At 37.8% G+C, this 14,676-nt stretch overlaps 1 protein-coding gene across 3 annotated transcripts in view; it reads left to right on the top strand.

Annotated features, from left to right (window-relative positions):
- TAOK3 (TAO kinase 3) overlaps positions 1 to 14,676 on the top strand; it is a 180,780-nt gene that overhangs the window by 68,218 nt on the left and 97,886 nt on the right. The window lies entirely within an intron of this gene.

Here is a 14,676-nt window from a genome sequence, read left to right on the forward strand (position 1 = left end):
AGCCCAACGCGGGGCTCGAACTCATGGTCTGCGAGATCATGACCTGAGCCGAAGTCGGACACCCAACCGACCGAGCCACCCAGGCGCCCCTTTTCCTCTTCTTATAAAGCCGCCAGTCCCATTGAATTAGGGTCCCACCCTTACGACTTCATTTAACCTTAATTACCTCCCAAAAGCCCTATCTCCATATGCAGTCAATTTTAGATGTTGGAATTTGAAAATATGAATTTGGGGGTGGGGGGAGGGACACAATTCAGTTCATAGCAGAGGCCAAGTAGACTTTTTCCAAGAAGTAAATAGAAGTTTAATTTTGAAGTTTTGGGGTCCCTAAATCTGATTGTGCTTCAAGAAAACTTCTATTTTCAGGGCAGTAAAGTGAAGACAGAAGAGAAATAGTCCCAAACAAACACAAAAGGGACTTGCTAATAGCTGTGACATTTTAGAAAAATTGCATGCCAGATAATCCTTCATTAGCTGTAAGAAGGTTTATTTTCGAAGCTCTTATTTCTGCATGTTCTATTATCTCCAATGTCTGCCATTGTAATCCTGTAGCAGGGAGTCAAAAGGTATAAATACAGGGCTCTCACAGTGCCTTCATGTATTTGGTGATCAGTGGCAGGTAAAATTTGCAGAGACTAAAAGCATTTACATCTTGGGTTTTTCTTTTATTTGACTTTGGAACAATTAAAGTGAAGATTGCAGGGAACTTTAGTTATATTGAACTCAGGGCATTTTTATGTGTGTGAATCTGAATTCAAGATTTTAAATCGAGAAACCTGCCAAAATCATACAATTTTAGAGTTGGAATAGAACTTAGAAATTTTCTCAACTAGGCCCAAGACCGGGAAAGTGAGGCTTAGAGAAATTAAAGAACTTGATCAGTGCCACAGAGCCATTTAGAGACCAATATGGGACTAGGATCTGCAGCTCCTGTCTTCCAGTGCAGAGTTCTTCGACTATACCATGATGCTGTTCCCCATCATAACCAGCAAGTATTCTCTGATCAGGAATTCAATCTAGACTATAATGGCACGAGTACCAAATCATTAATATTAAAGTTAAAAGCAACTTAACTTCTTTGAGCCCACCTTAGATACATTCTAAATCTAAAATTCTGACTACAAAAAGTTAGTAAAAAAAATTAAACATATGTTAATTAATATATCAGTTGGTTCACTTTATTGCTATACTGCACATATTTTCTTTTCAAAAAATACATTTCTAACGACAGGGGACTTTTTTTTATATAATTAACATGAAGCAAAAGCCAGTCATACAAAAATCTAAATTTTATTTCTGATAGTATTTTTTTTGACTGTTCATCTCACTTTGTTAGACTTAGGGCCTTTTGATTAAATTGAGTATAATGGAGAGAATGCCTGATTATAGAAATATAATATTGACTTAGCATTTATCTAACATTCACTAAGATTTCAACTTCAAAATATTTTTCCAAGATTTCATTCTCAGCCTTCTCTTTTCTCTCCATTCTTTACCTGAGTTACCATAGTTCCTTCTTGAGTTTCTCATCTACCTTATACAAATAGTTCCAGATCTGAATGTCTAGCTCCAACATTTCCCCCGAATTCCATCCTTCATTTCTTACTACTTGCTGTATATCTCTCCTTGGATGTGCGTCTAGCACTTAAAAGTCCATTTGGCAAGAAAACACTCATCTTTCTACCATTGAACTTGTCCCTTCTACTAAATTCCCTATTTTTGTTCACAGAACATTTGCCTCCTCGGTCACTTGTTCTCAGAGCCTCAGAGCTAACTTTGATTTCCATGTCTTTTCCAGTCAATTGCTGACTCTAAGTCATGTTATTATTGTGTTATTCTTGCATCCAGAGTCATGGTATCTACCTTCTGCTTTCAATTTCATTGCCAACATTCTAGGATAAGATTATTATTCTTTCTTGTTTGGTAGCCCTAACCTGACCTTCCTGATCTAGTCTCCTTCTATTCCAATTCAACCTTTTAAAAATATTTTTTACTTAATGTTTCATTACAAAATAACATACGTTCAATGGAGAAAATATAGAAAATACAGAAAAGTAAAAAGAAAACAGAAAATGCCTATATTCCCAATACTCAAATATAACCACTATTAACATTTCAGTCTATATTCTTCCAATTTTTTCTATGATGTGTGTGTAATGTTTTTAAACAAAATCTTCCTAGTTCAGCCTGTGTATTACTGCCAGACAACTACAGTATTATTCTTTTTTTTTTTTTTTCAATGTTTTTTATTTATTTTTGGGACAGAGAGAGACAGAGCATGAACGGGGGAGGGGCAGAGAGAGAGGGAGACACAGAATCGGAAACAGGCTCCAGGCTCCGAGCCATCAGCCCAGAGCCTGACGCGGGGCTCGAACTCACGGACCGCGAGATCGTGACCTGGCTGAAGTCGGACGCTTAACCGACTGCGCCACCCAGGCGCCCCTACTACAGTATTATTCTTGAAGACTGAGTCTACTAATGGTTTTTCATCATTGCAGAAAAAAGCTTAAAATCCTTTGCATGATATTTAAGACTCTTCCACCTTTGTTTCTAAAGGATTCTTGCCCCAGATCTGCAGAACTTAAGTTACTTGCCATTTCCTAACATGCTACAACCTCCCATCATATGCTCACAGCATTTCCTGAAAATTCTACCTGTTCTTTACAGAGCAATCCAAATGTCACTCTTCCATGAACGCATCAATCACCTGCCCACCCCTATCCCCTATTCTTTAGAGAGTTGGTTCTTTTTACCTCCTTTGAACCTCCACACTACTTGCAACAATCACTGGTTCTAGATAATTAGTTTCTGTGTTACATATTTTTCAACCCCTAGCATGATGTCTTAAGGATAATGAATATCTAGTAGATGTTGAATGAATAAATGAATGAATGACTAGTTGAGCACTACTCTGGGGTCACTACACCTCTTATTAAACTCATGAGAAGAGTAAGATTTTGTAGATACAGAAGAAACTTAAAGAAATAAAACTTAAAAATAAATAAATAAAACTTACTTAGGTTAAAGGAAATTGATTAAGGAGACAGAATTAAATACTGGAATGCTGCAAATCCAAGTTTGTCACTTCTGAGTTGTGATTTGGCTTTTGATCATTAATGAGTAGATGCTTATAGAGTGGGTTGCCCATTGCTTGAACATTATCCTGTTTTGAATAGAAAGGAGGTGGGGCACCTGTGTGGCTCAGTTGGTTAAGTGTCCTACTTCAGCTCAGGTCATGATCTCACAACTCTGTGCTGACCTCTCGGAGCCTGGAGCCTACTTCAGATTCTGTGTCTCCCTCCCCTGCGTGAGTGTATGCACTGTCTCTCTGTCTCTCAAAAAAAAATTTTTTTTAAGATTTTTTTTATAGAAAGGAGGCAATGTTAGTCCTTCTGCTATGGATATGGAAGAAGTACAGGTAGATATTTCTTTCCCAGTTGCCTGGCAGCTGGCATATGGACATGTGACCTCGGTCAATCAGATGCCCCAACCCAGGACCCTGAATCTTGAGAGCTCGGGGCACAATAGATAGGTATGGTTTGTGGCAGTTGCAAAGGAGTCAAGAGTATAGTAAAGCAAAGTAGCAGTAGCATCTCAGACATTTACTGTGGCATGATCTTGAATATGCATTTGCCCTTTTAGGGGCCTGCCCATTTTCTGAGCTTTCTGGTTCATCCTGAGATAGCCTATTCCGATGTGTGTTTTCCAAAACCACCAAACAATTAACTCAATTCTGACACTCTCTACCTGGAGACAGCATCAGATCCCGCAGGTCAAGAGCTCAATCCTACCAGACTGCCCCCCTTCCCCCCACTTAAGATGCCTGCTGCAAGTCTGAGTTGTTGCCACTGCTTCTGACTGACCAGCTACATATTGGAGCTTCCCACAACCCCCTCCTCAGGTTCAATTAATTGGCCAATTGGCTCACAGAACTCACAGAAACATCCACTTATATTTACTAGTTTGTTGTAAAGAATATTATAAAGGATACAAATAGCCAGATGAAGAGGCCCATAGGGTGAGGTCTGGAAGGATCCCCTGTGCAGGAACTTCTGTCCCCATGGAACTGGGGCGTGCCACTCTCCCAGATGTGGATGCATTCACCAACCTGGCAGCTCTCCAGACTCCCTTTTGGGAGTTTTATGGAGACCTTATTCCATAAGCATGATTGATTAAATCCTATGTCATTGGTGACTGAATTCTTTATCTCCAGCCCCGCCCTCCTCCCTGAGGTCAGGAGATGTGGCTGAAAATTTCCCACCTTCTAATCAGGGTTGGTTGCCCTGACAACTACTTCCCATCCATAGGGGCTTTCCAAAAGTCGCTTCATTAACAGAAACTCAGGTGTGGTTGAAAGGGGCTTCTTATGAATAACAACAGGCTTTCTACCTTTATTGCTCTTGTCACTTAGGAAATTCTAAGGGTTTTAGGGATTCTATGCCAGATGAAGACCTAATATAATATAATATAATATAATATAATATAATATGATACACACACACACACATCTTATTACAAATCAAAATATCACATCTATAAACAAATGTCTAGCCTAAGTTGACTAGAGTCGGTTTCTGTCATTTGCAACCAAAAGCCCTGATAGAGACTTCTAGTGGTGTAGCATCATACATGCATTTCAACTCCTAAAACATAATGAAGTACTTCTATAGAAATGGGACTACTAATGCCAAAAGGTATAGGAGTGAGGGCTATTTAGTGGAACCGCAGGGGGAAATGCCAGGTTCCTCTCCACAACTTTTCAAATAACAATGCATGTGATACAAATGTGATCAAGTTAGAATTATGTTCACATCTAGCAAATCTTTTTCCTGCATCCACTATGTGCTCAGCATATGTTATTTAATGCTCACAACATTCTGTTAATTTCTACTAATAGAAGTTATGGAAGCTTGATAGGAAACAGAATGGATTAAACTCTGTAGATAGTCAGGAACTCTTTAGAATTCCTCAGCAGTACCCATTTATACTGGTTTTCTTTTGAAGAGAGAATGGTTTGAATACCCAGATTTCTGTAGCTCGAGGAATGTGTTAGAAAACATTCAGTTTTGTTTTTACTAACCTCTAATTTTTTTTTAACATTTATTTGTTTTTGAGAGAGAGAGAGAGACAGGGCGTGAGTAGGGAGAGGGGCACAGAGAGAGATACACAGAATCTGAAGCAGGCTCCAGGCTCTGAGCTGTCAGCAACAGAGCCCAACACGGGGCTTGAACTCACGGACCACGGAGATTATGACCTGAGCTGAAGTCGGACGCTTAACCGACGGAGCCATCCCAGGCGCCCCTAACCTCTAATTTATTAATGTTAGCAACAAACCACACAAGTATTAACAATATCTGGGACTTCGTCATCAGCCACCAGTAGGTATTTTAAAACATATTACAGTTACAGAAATCTCAAAATATTATTTATGTTGATATTGCTTTTTGAAATTGTTACAGTTATTAGACAACCTACTAAATGAATTAATAAAGAAGCATACATATTACTAAATCACAATTTTTAAAAATATTTTGATAAGATTATTTCAATATAACTGGTTTCCTTTGTAATTCTAAGTGGCTAATTTTTTTTCATTTAAAACATTGTTCTGAGAAGGTATCCGTAGGCTTCACTAGACTTCCTAAGAATTATTTTTATACTGGAACTAATATAACACTGTATGTTAACTATACTGGAATTGAAGTAAATTAAAAATAAAAAATTTTTTAAAAATTTGAAAACAAAGAATTTTTTTCTAAAGATTTATTTTTATAAACTTTTCTTGTTCTCCTTTAGACTAGCTCAATGACTCCCACACTTACCTGTGCACAAGTATTAATTTAAAGGATTTTATAAACAAAACCATATATAGTTGGCCCTTGAACAACATACGTTTGAACTGCATGGCTCCACTTATCTGCAGATTTTTGAAATAAAAAACAGTAGAGGGGCGCCTGGGTGGCTCAGTTGGTTGACCATCCGGCTTCGGCTCAGGTCATGATCTCACAGTTTGTGGGTTCGAGCCCCACATCAGGCTCTGTGCTGACAGCTTAGAGCCTGGAGCCTGCTTCGAATTCTGTGTCTCCCTCTCTCTCTGCTCCTCCCCCGCTCATGCTCTGTCTGTCTCTCCTTCAAAAATAAATTAAAACATTTAAAAAATTAAAAAATAATTAATTAAAAACAGCAGAGGGGCACCTGGGTGGTGCGATTCGTTGAGCATCTGGCTCTTGATCTTGGCTCAGGTCATGATCTCATGGTTCATGAGTTCAAGCCCTGCATCAGGCTCTGTGCTGATGACATGGAACCTGCTTGGGCTTCTATCTCTCCTTCTCTCTGCCCCTCACATGCGTGTGTTCTCTCTCTCTCTCTCTCTGTCTCTGTCTCTGTCTCTCTCTCAGACTACGTAAATAAAAAAGCAAAACAGTAGAGTACTATAAGTGTATTTTCACTTCCTTATGATTAATGACATTTTCTTTCCTCTAGCTTTATCAAAAGAATACAGTATATAGTACATATACGAAGTCAACTGTTTTGTTATCAGTAAAGCTTCTACTCAACAGTAGGCTATTAATAGTTAAGTTTGGGGGCAGGCAAAAGCTATACACAGATTTTTGGCAGCATCGGGGGGTCAGAACCCCTAACCCCTGAGTTGTTCAAAGACCAACTGTATACTGGCATTTTCAAGGATAATTTGCACTATATGCAGTTTTGGCCTTAAATGTCCACCTTTGAACTCAACCACCTTGGGTAAGATATGACTCCATTGTAAAGTGTTTTCAAGTAGATCCATTGACTCCTGGGAATTGGAAGACTTGAAAATAGCTCTAAAAATTCTCTGTGAGATTTTTTTGTTATGTTTTCATTTTGATGATTATCTCCTTTAAAAAATGCATAGTGGAACATGTAGATAGCCACCTTATTGCCAAACTTCTATGATTTGCTTTATTTCTGGATGTGAGTTTGTGTTTGCCATAGCCCCAGTGCCAAGTGGTACTACTCTGTCTCAGAGTAATAAGAAAAGTATGGAAATGGAATTAATGCATAGATGTTGGATTCTTGACTTGGGAAGACCAGATGATGTAAAGTCAAGCTGTGTAAATGAATTTTCCCCAGGAGTACAGGTAGAGACAAGCGGTGGGAGAATTAAGCCATCACATGGTGAATAAACATAAGACCGTATTTGTTTGGGGGGCTACTGTAGCAACAAAATAATAACATCTATTATATTAAATCAGTGTTGTTAACTTTGATTTGTGGAATGTTTGTAAACTTGTTTTAGAAGTTGTACAAAAGCTGTAAGAAGTTTATTACAGTTTTGTACATGGGTAGTTTCAGTAGCTCAGGCCACAAACTTTCAAGTCTCTCTTCCTTTCTTTCTCTCCTCCTTCTTACTCAGCTAAAGCACCAAAGCCCATTGTCTATTCCAGAAGTTATTCCAGAATTAAGCCACTTCTCACTACCTCCACCACCATCTCCTCCACCTTGGCACCAACTACCACCATTTCTTGCTTGGACTTTGTAATGATTTTTCCAGGGCTCCCTGTTTTTAACCACGCTCCCATATAATCTGTTTTCCACGCAGTAGTCAGAGTGGTCCTTTGATAAAATCCAAAGTCTTAATCATGTTATGAAGACCTTGTCTCCTCCCCTGTCACACTCCCCATGGCTCACTCTGTTCTAGCCACACCAGCCTGACTTTTCTTGGAATATACCAAGCAGTCTTGCTAGACCCTCTGCCTGGATTGCCCTTTTTGCCACGTATCTTTATGGCTTTTACTTGACTTCCTTTAGCCTTTAGGCCTCCGTCAGCTTTTAAGTTATCTGAGAGATCTACCCTGACCACTGACCTTGGCTTTATTTTTTCTTTATAATATTTATTACTACTTGAAGTATCAATATTCATGTGTCTCTCTCCACTAGAGTATAAGCTCTCTGAGTAGAGAGAAGAACCTAAAGCCTTGTTCAGTACAGGACATGTGTTAGGTCCTTAATAAATATTCGCTGAATGAATGAATAGATGAATAAATAAATGAAGTGGATGACTAAAACTTCATGACTAAAGAAGATGTTAGAGATCTGTAAGAACTTTTTTTTTTTTTTAATTTTTTTTTTCAACGTTTTTTATTTATTTTTGGGACAGAGAGAGACAGAGCATGAACGGGGGAGGGGCAGAGAGAGAGGGAGACACAGAATCGGAAACAGGCTCCAGGCTCCGAGCCATCAGCCCAGAGCCTGACGCGGGGCTCGAACTCACGGACCGCGAGATCGTGACCTGGCTGAAGTCGGACGCTTAACCGACTGCGCCACCCAGGCGCCCCAATGTAAGAACTTTTTTAAAGGACTTGAATATCCACCAAGTTTAAGAAACTCTTTGAAAGAGTAAATTATCATTATGCATTACAATGATGTAAAGCCATACATATGGTTAAGATATAGGGCAAAGTGAAAACTTCAAGCCTAGTCAAATCTTTTAGAATAGTTTGGGGGACGCCTGGGTGGCTCAGTTGGTTGAGCATCCGACTTCGGCTCAGGTCATGATCTCACAGCTCGTGAGTTCGAGCCCCACGTCGGGCTCTGTGCTGACAGCTCAGAGCCTGGAGCCTGCTTCTGCTTCTGTGTCTCCCTCTCTCTCTGCCCCTAACCCACTCGCATTCTGTCTCTTTTCTGTCAAAAATAAATAAACATTAAAAAAAAATTTAGAATAGTTTGGGATTTGTGGAGACATATCAGCACCATTTTTGTACTGGTCTTGACTCCTGTTAAGTACCATTTTCCCCCAAATTGATACATCCTTGATTTCAAGTTGCCAGCCTTGTATCAAAGTATCAGAACAATAATTTCAATAAATTTAAGAAATCCAAAGGAGCTTCTCCTTTCCTCTCTCAATCTAAACATCTTTTTTTACAGAAGGAGAAAATAATATCTATTAAGAAACCAAAATAATTGATATAATTACTTTTTAGCACACATAAGCTCTTAAAGGGTGACTTGGAAGAGGCTTCTTTACAATATTTAATATCATTTGACCCAAGAGTAGACTAAAATTTATCATTGTTATGATAATAAACTCCAGCCACTTCTGCATTATTTGCTAAGTAGAAATTAGATGACTTTAAAGTCCCTTTCCAGTTATGATATATGATCACAATGGCATAAAAAGCAACTAGCATCTAGTTTTATTTTCAAAGTAAAAGTATCATAAAAAAGGTTTCTTACTTCAGAATAACAAGTAAATATTAGTGGCAGACAGTAGCAGCAACTAACCAAAACAGTTTTCTGTTTCTTTCTTTAAAAACAATTTTCTTCAAGTCTATAAAGATAGTTGTAGTATAAAAAAGGGAGAAAAACTGGTCTAGTCTTGACTTTGAAAACATCCCATCACCTAATTGTACTTCATTTTTCATTGCTGTAAAATGAAGATTTTACCTGCCTCTGTCTCCCTCTGGGAGCAAGATAATGAATGAAATAATAGGATTTTACACAGGCTGGCTGGGGTGTCTGGGTGGCACCTTTGTAAACCACCTCAGTCAGGTAAGCGTCCAACTCTTGGTTTTGGCTCAGGTTATGGTATCATGGCTGGTGAGGTCGAGCCCCATGTTGGACTCTGTGCTGACAGCATGAAGCCTGCTTGGGATTCCCTCTCCCTCTCTCTCTGCCACGTACCCCCCCTCCCACCCACTCATATGCTCGCACTCTCTCAAATAAATGAACTTTTTTTTTTTTAAAGAATTTACATAGGCTAATTTATAGTGAGGCTTAAGTTTCAGAGCCCTTCGTATGCACCAGCCCCTTCTAAGGCCCTAATATCTATTTCTGTATGGGAATTTCGTAAAATGTTTTTTTCTTTTTCTTCTTTTCTTTTTTTTTTTTTTTTTTCAAAAGTAGGCTTCATGCCCAGTGTGGAGCCCAATGCGAGGCTTGAACTCACAACCCTGAGATCAAGACCTGAGCTGAGATCAAGAGTCTAATGCTTAACTGACTGAGCCATCCGTGCACCCCTGTTTTGTAAAATGTTTTCTTAAATAGATCCCTAAATTTGTTTATGCTTCAGTCTATATAAGAACTAAATCCACCACTGCATACTCAAGTGTTATGAGGTCTTTTGGAGAAATAATAACACAGAAGTCCAATTTTATGTTTAATTACCCTCCACTATATAGCAAAATCGGAAAACTTTTTGGTGTTTTGAAGTCTGCCTTGGGCAGCTTGATTTAGAAGGAAGTTTTCTGGAATGGGGAATCAGAAGACCTGGGTTTTAATTCTGGGTCACACTACTGCATAGGTGTGATTTGACACTTGTCTGAGATTTGGTTTAAAAAAAAAAAAAGTTGAAGGGTCTGATCTTTAAAATCTTTCCAATATGAAACATTCTGATTCTTACTCCCTAATGCTGAAATATTGTAGTTTTTTGTTGTTGTTCAAACTAGTTGGTTTCAGGTTTATTGTTCATGTAGTGTGATTACAATGTTGAAAGTCAACTAAGACCTTCCGAGAATTATCTTTCTTGAAAGTTTCTGGGAAAAGGGAACTTCTGAAAAATAATTCTATTTCTACTCTCTATCAAGTGTTCTTACTTACATTAAGTTAGAGTGTCTGTAGAAAAATAATTTATTTGATTGCCATTGTTGAAAGATTTCCATTTCTTAAAGAGTGAAGAAAATCATTTCAGTTGCGCATCTCTGATGAAATCATCTACTCTCAGCAAGCTGGATGGTTCTGTTGGCCCAAGGGCCTAAGACCAGAAATACTGCATTCTTGGAACAGTTCTCAGTTCTCACTATAAATGCAGTACCTGAGGTTGCAAGAGGTCAAGGAAGAGGGAGACAATAATTCCATGCCTAGCATTTCATCTTCAGTTAATTCTTAAAATGCCATCCTCTTGGAAGGAAAAATGTCCTTGTTCATGTTTGGAGGGAAGGATGAATTTAAAGATCATTTTTAGAGTAAGATTGGGATGGGAAAGGGAAAGAGATATCAGCAGATTTTTGTAGAGTACTTGCTCTGTAAAGATGTCACAGGGCCCAGCAATTCGACCCTTGGGTATATAATCAGGACAAATGAAAATGTATGTCCATACAAAAAATTGTACGCAAGTGATTATAACAGCATTATTCATAGTAGCCAAAATGTAGAAACAACCTGAAATGTCCATCCACTTGTAAGTGGATAAACAAAATGTGGTATATTTATATAATGGAGTTTTATTCAGCAATAAAAGAAATTAAATACTGATTCATGCTACAACATGGATAAACCTTCAAAACAGCATGCCAAGTGAAAGAAGTCAGTCACAAAAGATGATTCAAAGGAAATGTCCAGAACAGGGAAATCTATAGAGACTGAAAGTAGACTAGTGGTTGCTCAGGAATGGAAGGGTGGGAGGGTAATAGCTGCCAATGGATATGGGACTTCTTTATGTGGTGATGAAAGTATTCTAAAATTGACCATGGTGATGATTGCACATACCTGTGAATGTGCTAAAAAACAACAACAACATTGAATTGTACACTTTAAATGGTTGAATTGCATATCTTTATGTGAATTATATCTTTAAAAAAACCCACTTTTTTAAAAGATGTCATGGGATACAATGATTAATCAAAACAGATTTAGACACGTATCCACCTGTGAAGAAGCACTTGCCATCCAGTTAGAGTATATGTATATATATATGTATATGTATATATACATATACATATATATATACACACTATATATATACTTATTATGTGTATATTTAAATATTTATATGTATAAATATATAATATAAATATAATATATATAATATATAATATATATTATATAAATATAATATATATATTATATATAATATATATTTATATATTTTTTATATATAAATAATAGATATATATTTAAAACCAAAGCAAAGGGAGAAAATAATAGGTCTTATACCAGGGGTGATGTTCAGCTGGGCTGTGAAAGTGGTTTTGGAGTTTGGATATTCTAGTTAGAGGGAATAGCATAAGCAAAGACAAAGATGTGAAAATGTAACTGAATAGTAATTCATTTTTTCCTGATTATGGAGTTGAAGAATTTTGGTTAGAAAAGTGGTTTGAGGCCAGCTTTGTTTTGTTTTCTTTTGTTTTTGTTTTTGTTTTTTTATTTATATGGAATTTATTGTCAAATTGGTTTCCATACAACACCCGGTGCTCATCCCAACAGGTGCCCTCCTCAATGCCCATCACCCATCCTCCCCTCCCTCCCACCCCCCATCAATCCTCAGTTTATTCTCAGTTTTTAAGAGTCTCTTATGGTTTGGCTCCCTCCATCTCCACCTTTTTTTTTTTCCTTCCCCTCCTCCATGGTCTTCTGTTAAGTTTCTCAGTATCCACGTAAGAGTGAAAACATATGGTATCTATCTTTCTCTGTATGACTTATTTCACTTAGCATAACACTCTCCAGTTCCATCCACATTGCTACAAAATGAGGCCAGCTTTGAATCTTAGTTAGGTAAAGTTATTCTTTATACTGTAGGCCGTAGGGAGACATTGAAAGATTTTGAGCAGAGATGTGATATTATCTGAACTTTGCTTCAGGAAGATGATTATGATAATAATGTTTTTAAGATGAATTCCAGAAAAGATAGAATAGAATCTCACCAAGAAGAGGCAGAGGAAAGAGATAACAGAAATGGAAAGTGAAGAACAGATTAAAAGAAATATTTGAAGCAGAATTATAAATTAACTGAGGCAGGGAATAGGGAAGGGTCAAAGTTAACCTGAAGTGTATGTGAGGGGAGAAACCAAAAACATACTTGAAAATATGGGCATGGGGCTGGGAAAGGAGGTTGGCACAGTCTGATGCCATAGAGTTACAGGGACCCATTGAATGCACAGAAATTAGGATAGCAGCTTGCAGTCACACACAGGAGCTTCGGGCGAATACTTGGAGGAACATTCATTTAGAGATCAGAGAAAAGAAGAGAAACTATAGGAGGAATAATTTGGAAAAACAAGACAGTTTTATGGAATTCAAGAGATATTTATAAAGAAGGGAGCTTCTGAAATGGAAGAAAGCTGAGAAACATCCCCTAGGTGTAATGGACAAACTTGAATATAGTTTTCAGGCTCAACAGCGTATGCAGTCTTCCAGCAGGGGCAAAAAAAGTAAGAAAGTTTCATTTTTAGAAGTCATAGAGTTTATTATATTTATAGAGCTATGCAACTGAAGATAAAGAACACATTTTGAGAAAACTATGTAAGAATGAAAGAGTATTTAGAGGAAAAAAAAAATACTAACCATGTGTGTCGATTGCATGTCCAAATGCCAGTGAACAGTTCCTCCTGCATCTGAAATTAGGACATGAGGATGTTAGTAAATGCCTTATTTTAAATTACTTACTTAGAAATCTTGCAACTGGTGGGGCGCCTGGGTGGCTCAGTCGGTTGAGCGGCCGACTTCGGCTCAGGTCACGATCTCGCGGTCTGTGAGTTCGAGCCCCGCGTCGGGCTCTGTGCTGACAGCTTGGAGCCTGGAGCCTGCTTCGGATTCTGTGTCTCCCTCTCTCTCTGCCCCTCCCCCCCCCACTCATGATCTGTCTCAAAAAATAAATTAAAATATTTAAAAAATTAAAAAGAATGAAATCTTGCAACTGGTGTTCATTTAATATCTTAATGAATATTTTAGCTTATTGAAGCTATAGTCAGGCTATATTAGCAGGTAGATATGCAGACATGGCAGTGATTGATTGGTTTGATGGTTAGGTAAAATGTGATACAGAACTCAGGCAAGTTTTACCTACCACTTAACCTAAAACATTCCACAGCTATAGAATCAGAGGGAATAATAAAAATAATGAGAAAGTTTAGTTTGTAAATATAGACATGAGAGGAGATTGGGATATCCTGATCAGGAAAAATGTGAAAATGGAGGTCAATACCTTTTTTCCTAATTTTTTCCCCTCTATAAGGCCTTCATCTCCAAAGCCAGTCCGCTTACCTAAAAGTTATTTCATTATACATGTTATATGTTTTAAATTTTTACATTCTTTGACCAAATAACTCTAGTTCTAGGAACCCATTCCAAAGAAAGCCCTAAAATATAGATGAATAATACGCTTAAATATCTTCAAAACACAGTAATATTTAATAGTTCAACAAAGAGTTGAATACAGTCTTGGCTTCCAATTGTGGAGAAAGAGTTGTGAATGAATAAGGAGATACACGCTGAGCAGTCATTAAAGTGATCTTTCTGAACAGTGACAAAATGGCAAAATGTTTATAATGCAGAATTAGATAAAAGAGGTAGACTGTTGGGGGCGCCTGGATGGCTCAGTTGGTTATGCATCCAACTTTGGCTCAAGTCATGATCTCATTCTCCGTGAGTTTGAGCCCCACATTGAGCTCTGTGCTGACAGCTCAGAGCCTGGACCCTACTTCGGATTCTGTGTCCCCCTCTCTCTCTCTGCCCCTCCCCTGCTTGTACTCTGTGTGTCTGTCTCTCTCTCAAAAATAAACATTAAAAATAAATAAATAAATAAAAGATAGACTATGGAATTATATGTATAAATGATCTCAGCTATATATAATAAAATAAATATGAGCATGAAGAAATATAAGCATGGAGAAAAGTATGCCAAATTGTTAATGGACTTTGTCCTGGGTAGGATTATGGGCTTTTCTTCATAATAGTATATTTTTCCCAGATTTTCTACAT

Source organism: Neofelis nebulosa, chromosome 11 (genome assembly GCF_028018385.1).
Source record: "Neofelis nebulosa isolate mNeoNeb1 chromosome 11, mNeoNeb1.pri, whole genome shotgun sequence".
NCBI lineage: Eukaryota > Metazoa > Chordata > Mammalia > Carnivora > Felidae > Neofelis > Neofelis nebulosa.